General features: G+C 36.4%; 1 pseudogene; it reads left to right on the top strand.

Annotated features, from left to right (window-relative positions):
• Positions 1 to 4324: 4324 nt before the first annotated feature.
• Positions 4325 to 4947, top strand: LOC149156635 (glycine-rich RNA-binding protein 3, mitochondrial pseudogene; annotated as a pseudogene).
• Positions 4948 to 9112: the final 4165 nt, after the last annotated feature.

Raw genomic sequence — 9112 nt, forward strand, 5'->3', positions numbered from 1 at the left:
GGATATGAATTTATGTAGTTTTAGATATAAGTTTTCTTAATGTAGTATATGGAATAATTTGTCTTGTTCTTAAGAGAATTGAGCTCACTCTAAAAGGATGAGAGAAACATTTTATTTCATCTTAGATCTTATTTCATTTACTTGTTTAGATGTTTGTGATTGATGAATGAGTTTTAAATTAGAATCTAATCAGCATATGAGAGGACAACTAAGGGTCTAAGTTAGGCTCTCTCTCTCTATTTGATTTGCATGATAATTGAAATTCATTCTTTTGCTTTTATGTTTCAAGTATCATATGAGGAGATACCAAGAGTCTAAGTTAGGCTCTCTCTCCATTGATTTATATGGTAATTGATATTCATCCTTTTGCTTTCATGTTTCAAGTTATTTCATTTCTTATGCTTGTGAATGAATCTTAGTTTAGTTTGGATTAGTACATGAGAGGACAATCAAGAGACTAAGTTAGTCTCTCTCTCTACTTGAATCTGAACAACAATTAAGTTCATTCTCTTGTCTTTATTTCAAGTTTCTGGTTTTATGAATGATTTCTCTATGATACTGTAGGGAAGGACAACCAGGACCTCCTTAGTTAGGAGCCTCTTCCCTTGCATATCATATTGAATCTTAAATAATTTAGTTAGACATAGGTTAGTTGCCTACTCCTGCATATATTGTGCTGGCATCATCACAAGCTTACGAGTTTCCCTGGTCGATAATTTATGCAGCAATTTAAGCCCAATAAATTGCCCAACATTTTGGCGCCGTTGCCGGGGATGGTGCTAAGGGATTAGGCATTAGGAATTTTATTCAATTCTAGTATTTTTCTTTTGGAAAAGCTAACTCATGTTGAAAGGATAACTTGGTGACAGCAAGATCTTAGTAACATGGGGAAGTATATATAGGCATTTTTAGCTGCATATATAAATCATGATAAATAGGATGCATATATTTCAATCAATATTTTCATTATAAAAGTGTAAAACTAATCCATTTATGGACAGGAGATCTAGAATGATGATCAAGCATTTGGAGGAGAGTCAAGAGAATGAGGACTACTTTGAAGATTGGTTTCAAAAGGTGACTAGGCCACATCATTCATCCATTCTTCAACGAATCCTAACATTTAATCCAAATGTGCAATTGATTTCTCATATCCTTGTAGACATTCAGGTATATTTTTCAAATTTGGATGTGAGCATACTAGAGACTTTGATCCGTAAATGGCTTCATTGGAAATACGCTTGCACTTGAAAGTAAAAAATAAAAATCTCTTTCTCAACAGGGAGTAGGATAGAATAGGAAAATAAAACCAAGCTTGGAAAGTTTTTTTTTTTAAAAGTTATGATTTTTAAATTTGATTTCATTTATTTCTTGGAATTTTGGTGGTGCAGTAAGAGCCACCTCATTCACTAACCATTGACAGGAATCTACAAATAAAGGGATGTTTGTGAGAAGGAAAACAAGTGGAGTTCAGAGCACTAAAATTTGAGGTTTGAGATCAATTCTTCTTACTATGTTTTTCAAATTCAAAAATTTCAAAGGTATAAAGAATTGACAAAACTCCGAAGTATGCTCTCTTCCTGCGCCTTGTTGCGACCTGGAAGATCAGAAAAGGAAATTGAACAAGTTAGTCTTGAAATTTTACAATAAAAATCATAGATCTAGATAAATAATTAAGAGATCTAAAATTGCTATTGATTGTAAAAAATGATCTCCAATTTATTTATTAAATAAATGATTTTTGATGAAACATAAAAACAAAACATTAAAAAATAAAATAAAATAATAAACTATAAAAAAATTGCAAAACATTAAAAATAAATTAAAAAATAAAAACAAAACAAAAAAAAGTCATATATATTAAACAAAAACAATAAAACCAACCAAAGTCATATATATTAAAAAAAAAACAAAACCAATTCATTCAAACCAACGTAGGAAATAAAACATTGTATAATATATATAATTAAAAACCAAACATAAAAAAACAACACAACGTTTTTAATTATATATATTAAAAAAAACATGAACGGAATCAAATAATAAAGAAGGCCGAGAACATTAAAACCAAAGAGGTTTCAATTTTGTTGTTGAAGGGGAGGTGATTATTGCGCCAGAGTAGTTTTTCTCGCCTGCGGACTCGATTGTGGGTGCAAGGGGCCATATCTTGGTTTTTAACGCGACAAAGAGGGCTTGACATTTGTAAAGAAGCCGAAGGCAGCCCTAGGCATGGAGATATGTGGTAAAGCCCCGGTGATGAATGAAGAGCCAACAACAGGCGTACACGTTCTGATGGCCGCTACATGTTTAATCATATCTATGTAGCCTGTAACAATGGAATGCAGGGAATTAAGCGGTGCGGAGGAGGAGACCGGCAGTCGGAGCCCGTAGAAAAATAATTTCATGAATTCCTGCTCCAGCCGTAGAAAAATAATTTCATGAATTCCTGCTCCAGTTTTACATCTGCTTCATCTCGGATGTCAGCGGGAGTTTAATATAGTTGAAACATTTCCAATGAAAATTTTCAGTGGGTGCTAAGTTTGGCTTTTCTGTCGACTCTAGTCCTGTTGGAAGATGAAGGAATTTACCAGGTGTTGTCGTCGTCCTGGAGCTTGAGCGTTGTAGGATGTTCTCATAGAGTGAATTTATTTATGTTGATTGGCCGCTATGGTACCACAAGATGGAGATGCAGCACGGGTGGGCTGGACAAACCTGCAATACAATTTTGACGGCCCTTACAATGTTCAGTCATGCCACCATGGTCACTTCTAGTTTTTCTCCTTTTCAAGGAGTCATTTGAATAAAACAAATCAAAGAGAACATTAAAAAACACCACACAAAAACATATAAAACATCAAAAACAAAACCATTTCGATGTTTGGAAGAAAATAAATGCATAAAACATTTAACTCAACTAAGCACAAAACAAAACCTAAGAGGCCCGAGAAAATGTCCACGCCACCTTCTGCAATGGTGAATGTTGCCACTTCTCCTCTCGTCACTGGATGCTTGAGTGCAGCTGTTGAGGAAGAGAGCGATAGTCTGCAGGTTTTGTAGAATAAATTCTGATATCTGCTGAGAGCTATTTGTGCAAGAACGATTTGATGATTATGATGAAAGAACGTCAGCCATTTTTCCAGCCAACTAATGCAGCGTCAGTAGTATCGACCTGCTCCCTGCCACCTCAGGTTGTTTAGATTATAGCGGCGGATCCACAGACTTTGAAATCAGGTTGTTTAGATTATAGCGGCGGATCCACAGATTTTGAAATCAAGTTGTTTAGATTATAGCGGCGGCCCACGACGATTGCCCTTGCTTAGTGCACACCCTGCCACACGAAGCAACACGTTGCCTTATCATAAAAGGAAATGGCGTTTGAAAATTTTAGTTTGAATCTTTGCAAAGATGAAAAGGTTGTTGCATAAAATATGCCATCAAAACAGATAATCAGGCCTAAATCTTGGAGTATGTGCTCCGGAACTAACGTGTTAGAAAACTTTTTTGTTCCATTTCATCTTCTGTTAAACATTGCATTGTGTCGTGTTAAAAAGGAGCAAAAACTTCTGTCAAACAACTGAAACAACCTGAGCGATTAAACACGTATTTGCCATTAATTTAATGAACGAATCGTTGCAAATATTGAAGGCAATTTTTGCGCTGTCTAGACACTGGAACTCAAAGATATCTCGGAGATATTCCAAAAACACTTCCAGATAAGGAAATTTTTCCTTTCTTGCTCTTCGTTTCTTACCATACGCATGGGGTCCTTGCCAATCTCTGCGTCTCTCATCTTTCCTGCTCTCTTAACTTGCATTGATTCCCTCTATGTGTGAGGGTTGGATTCATTTGAGCCTCAAACAACAGATCCAATAGAACCACCGGCCTTGAAACCAGAGCGATTGTTAGGTTTTCATATATAGATTCCGTTTGTGTTTGACTCCATGGCTTTGAGATATTCATATATCTCTGCCCGGCCGGAGGGGAGGAAGGCGCCCTTGGATGTAAAGAATGAGGGTTTCTGTTCTTTCCTTAGATCCTTCTGCGTCTTTGGGCAGTTGGGTGATGGCCAAGCAAGGGGAGCCGCCCGCCGTTCGCTAAAATCGAATCAAGTGAAAAGCCCTTTTAAACCTAGACCAGATAGTTATGGTCCCTTGTTGTCATTTTCAATTTTGATTTAATGAATGAATCTTTGCATAATTCATATCCTCGTCTGTATGAACAAATTCATTCCATTTATATGCACAGCTGGAATTTTCATGAGAAACAGAGATTGATTTGTGAATCGATTTTATACAGAGCAGCAGACTCCTTTTTGGCAACAGATATGGCGTTCGCTACCAAGTTAGGAAGCTTGCTCAAGCAATCCGTAACTAAACATGTCAGTTCAATGCCTTCTGTATACGTACCGGCCATCTACATCGCGTTCCGGTGCATGTCCTCTAAAGTCTTCGTCGGAGGTCTTTCGTATGGGATAGATGATCAGACTCTCAAAGAGTCATTTGCAACCTTTGGCGATGTCATGGAAGCCAAGATTATTAATGACAGAGAGACTGAGAGATCAAGGGGCTTTGGTTTTGTCACCTTTGCTTCTGCAGATGAGGCCAATGCTGCTGTTGAGGCCATGGATGGAAAGGACCTTCAAGGCCGTTCCATTCGTGTTAACATTGCACAGGAGCGAACCTATGGCGGCGGGTGGTGATTTGGTGCCGGTTGTGGAAATTAATGCCCACCATTATTCGAAGTTGCTTATTTTTATTTGTTGAGTTCTTTGCCCTCCTTCTAAAGGAGCCATCAATTTCTGGGCCTTTGGGTTTAATGATAGTATCAATCTACAGAAAATCCATGTCAGGATTTTCATTGACTGGATTCATCCTTTTAGTTAAGGTGGACACATGAAGTTTATATGCGTGGAATTATAGAAGTTCTTTATGCAGTTTTATCTCTGTAGCTGGTGTTTTTCTTGATATGAAACAATTTTTCGCGGCATGGTTGACAAGTGGTTATGATCTGGAGGATCCTGTATCGTTCCCGTTTTGTTGCTCTAATTCTGTATATGGTTAAATCCGTATTATAGAATCAAATTGATAATTGATGATGTTCATCGTTGAAAAAAATTGAAGTGGTTACGTTGAGCATTCTTCAGCATTCAATTTCTGAGAAGGGCATCAGAAAAGAGATTGCGTGGTGGATTTTCTACTGGTCACTCTAGCATTGGCATTCGCACTAGACAAGAATGGGTACTACATGCAGAAAGGATTCCTAGGAAGAAACTAGGGATGCTGCGAGGGAGAAGATGCAAGAAGAGTCTTTGCAAAATATTCCTACTTTGAGCATGCATGGATAGAAGCCACTACATCACCCTCATGTTTTTTTTAAGTCGATTGCAATTCTCTAGATAAATTGATTATTTACATTTCATTTCTATTAACATGTTTTCATACATAATGAGCATGTTTCTTTTAATCTGGCAGGAATAAAATCGGAAGGCATAAAAAACTGGAAAATCTTATGCCATGGCTTAGCCAAAGAAGAAAGACAGAATTTTTAGGTGCAGGAAGGGCGCAATCCTGCAACTGAGAAACCTTATAACAAACTTCACTGTTTCACCCAAATTTCAAATAAGCACAACCTTCTCATACGACATCGGATTTCGACGATTCAAGCGTCGTTGGAAAGGTCTTGGCGAGATCTACACAATGAGATAGCTTTCAAAATAGTTTGAAACAGTTCAAGATTGAAGAAATTGCTGACAAGACAAAACAGGTAAAATGAGGCACTAGTTTCGAGACAGGTAAAAATTCTTTTGGTTTTTCTTTCAAGAATTTGTTTCATTAGTACCAATTCTCAGTTTCTTTTTGTAAATGTCATAAACAGAGAGATTGATCACCTCTCTATTATGATAAACTTACATTTTATTGCAGAAAAAGTACTAAGTTTTTGCAGGTTCGAGTAAGATAAACAAATGAGCACAAGCAAACAGTGCCTTTTTAAAGACACCAATTCAAGCATGAGGACATGCTTTCGGATAAGCCAAGGGGGAGAGTGTCATCATATCCATCACTTGCAAGCCTTTTAGATGCCACTATCTTCGTTGCATCCATGCTTCTTTAGTTAATAAACATTCACCTCATTTCCCTTTACATTCCCCATTATACTTCTACTCATTTTCAGTAAATAAAAACTTCATTGCATTCCCACTTCTCTAGTCAATAAAATTTCCATTCCATTTTCCTTTCCATATTTTCAAATAAAACCTTGATAAATTTTCCATTCTATTTTCCTTCACAGTCATTTTCCTGTCTCTTTCACTGACCTGTCACTGACCTGTAACCCATGAATAAAGTCATTCAGCTCCCTTACAAAGCTGAGTCACCCCATTTTCCTTTTCTTCCAAATAAACCATGCTTCAATGCAAATTTTCCATCTATGGTCCTTCAAAATCATTATTTCATACTCGTGTTAGATGATGGAGGATTCCTTAAGGCCTCCCTTCTAACAAGTCTTGACCCATCGACTTCAGCACCTTATCTGGGATAAAGACTAGAGTCATTATTAGTACCTTGAGGCTTGTATGCCTTAATGACAGGCTCTCTCGCCAGCAATCATGGGAATACACCAATGTCCCTTGATCGTTGGATCTTGCAAGTGGCTCGACATCAGCCCATCTATTCGCACTTCGCAAGATGTACTTAGGCACCTTGGCACTCATTGACATTAATGGTGAGCTTGCCTCGCATTGGTTAACGACATTCATCAATGGTCGGTAATCCAATGACTTCTTTCCATGTTCGACATCGACACATTTATTCACATGGAAAGATTTGTGCCATCGAGTGTTGAAGACTTGAAGACCCATATTTTGTAGCAGATGAAGCCAATTTCCTTTCATCACTTGAGGACAAGTCAATAAATAAGGCTGGGGGAAATGTAACTTATATATATTTTGTATACCTTCCAAGCCTTATAGATTTTCAGCCATATTCAGCAGACTCATCAGATTCATCATCCAGCAGCAGAGGATCCAGCAGCAGATTCTGAACATTCAGCAGAAGATCCAATAGCAGATTTAGCAGCAGATGCAGCAACAATAAAAGATTCACTTTTTCGATTTCATCCACCATTTTCACAACCAAGTAAAGAGGACTATGAACGACATTTTTTCAGCCACACATGCACAACTCTCATCCATTTTTGGAAGGGTAAGTTAAGGTATGATATTTTCTAACTTTTAACCATTAAATTCCTTGAAAAGTTAGAATAATAATTTTTGGAAAAACTTCACTTCCTTTCCCCATTTCACATAACTGCCCAAACCATCCGTTTAAGGGGAAGGATACATTTACATACATGCTTTGCAACATTCATATCCACAATCATATATCACATTCTAAACCCCACTTACCTTCAAAATATATTCACTATTACATGAGCATACAAATGGCTTTGACAAAAGTATTTAAAAGATAATTGGATGCCAATACAATCATGGTTGTTACACAAGAACCAACCATGATGCATTCTTACAAAAATACTCTGCAACAAAAATCACATTATCAATATGCAAAGATCATACATTGAATGCAACAAACAAAATATGGTTGAAACACAAGAACCAACCAAGTTGTAATTCATCAAAATAATGCTTTGCAAAAGTTATGTAAATAATATCATGCAGAGCTTAAGCCAAAGCTCAAAAAGTAATGTAATAGATTGCATGAGGACATGCAATACCATTGATTGCATGAGGACATGCAATATCTTGAGTTTGGGGGAGATGTTGGGCCTCAAAATAGTCCCTATTTTCACTCCATTATTCACCAATATTTTCACATTTTACCTTCATGTCACTTCCATTCCACCTCCATATCATTACATTTACCTCATTATTGGGTTCTAACAATACTTTTCCAAAGTTTATTAATTCTTAACATTTTTAAGTGAATTTATGGCTAAAACTTAGAAAATAATATGCTTAAACTTATACCTAACAATTAGCATGAGTTTGTTGACATGTGTAGGCACAAAGGAAGCTTCCAGGGCATCTTTATGTGGCCTTGAATGATCAAATTCGAATTTGATAAGATAAGCTTCATGGAGAAGATCATGGACCTCATGGAGGAGATCATGGAGGATAGGGTTATGTGTCATCATTGGTTGAGAAATATGTGGGTCAAAGGAGAGAATAGTGGGTCTACATTTATGAGGTTGTTATCATAGTTTTTGTATAAATAGGAGCACCTCCTCCATTCCAAAGGGGAGGACTCTTAGAGCATTGTATCCAATTGATGATGGAATAGAATAAGGCTTCATTTTTCATATATTTCCATTATGTAGTTTTAGATATAAATTGTGTGAATGTAGGATATGAATTTATGTAGTTTTAGATATAAGTTTTCTTAATGTAGTATATGGAATAATTTGTCTTGTTCTTAAGAGAATTGAGCTCACTCTAAAAGGATGAGAGAAACATTTTATTTCATCTTAGATCTTATTTCATTTACTTGTTTAGATGTTTGTGATTGATGAATGAGTTTTAAATTAGAATCTAATCAGCATATGAGAGGACAACTAAGGGTCTAAGTTAGGCTCTCTCTCTCTATTTGATTTGCATGATAATTGAAATTCATTCTTTTGCTTTTATGTTTCAAGTATCATATGAGGAGATACCAAGAGTCTAAGTTAGGCTCTCTCTCCATTGATTTATATGGTAATTGAAATTCATCCTTTTGCTTTCATGTTTCAAGTTATTTCATTTCTTATGCTTGTGAATGAATCTTAGTTTAGTTTGGATTAGTACATGAGAGGACAATCAAGAGACTAAGTTAGTCTCTCTCTCTACTTGAATCTGAACAACAATTAAGTTCATTCTCTTGTCTTTATTTCAAGTTTCTGGTTTTATGAATGATTTCTCTATGATACTGTAGGGAAGGACAACCAGGACCTCCTTAGTTAGGAGCCTCTTCCCTTGCATATTATATTGAATCTTAAATAATTTAGTTAGACATAGGTTAGTTGCCTACTCCTGCATATATTGTGCTGGCATCATCACAAGCTTACGAGTTTCCCTGGTCGATAATTTATGCAGCAATTTAAGCCCAATAAATTGCCCAAC

This window comes from Pinus tabuliformis, chromosome 9 (assembly GCF_031772625.1).
Source record: "Pinus tabuliformis cultivar Carrire ecotype Pingquan chromosome 9, CPIR1, whole genome shotgun sequence".
In the NCBI taxonomy this organism is placed as follows: domain Eukaryota; kingdom Viridiplantae; phylum Streptophyta; class Pinopsida; order Pinales; family Pinaceae; genus Pinus; species Pinus tabuliformis.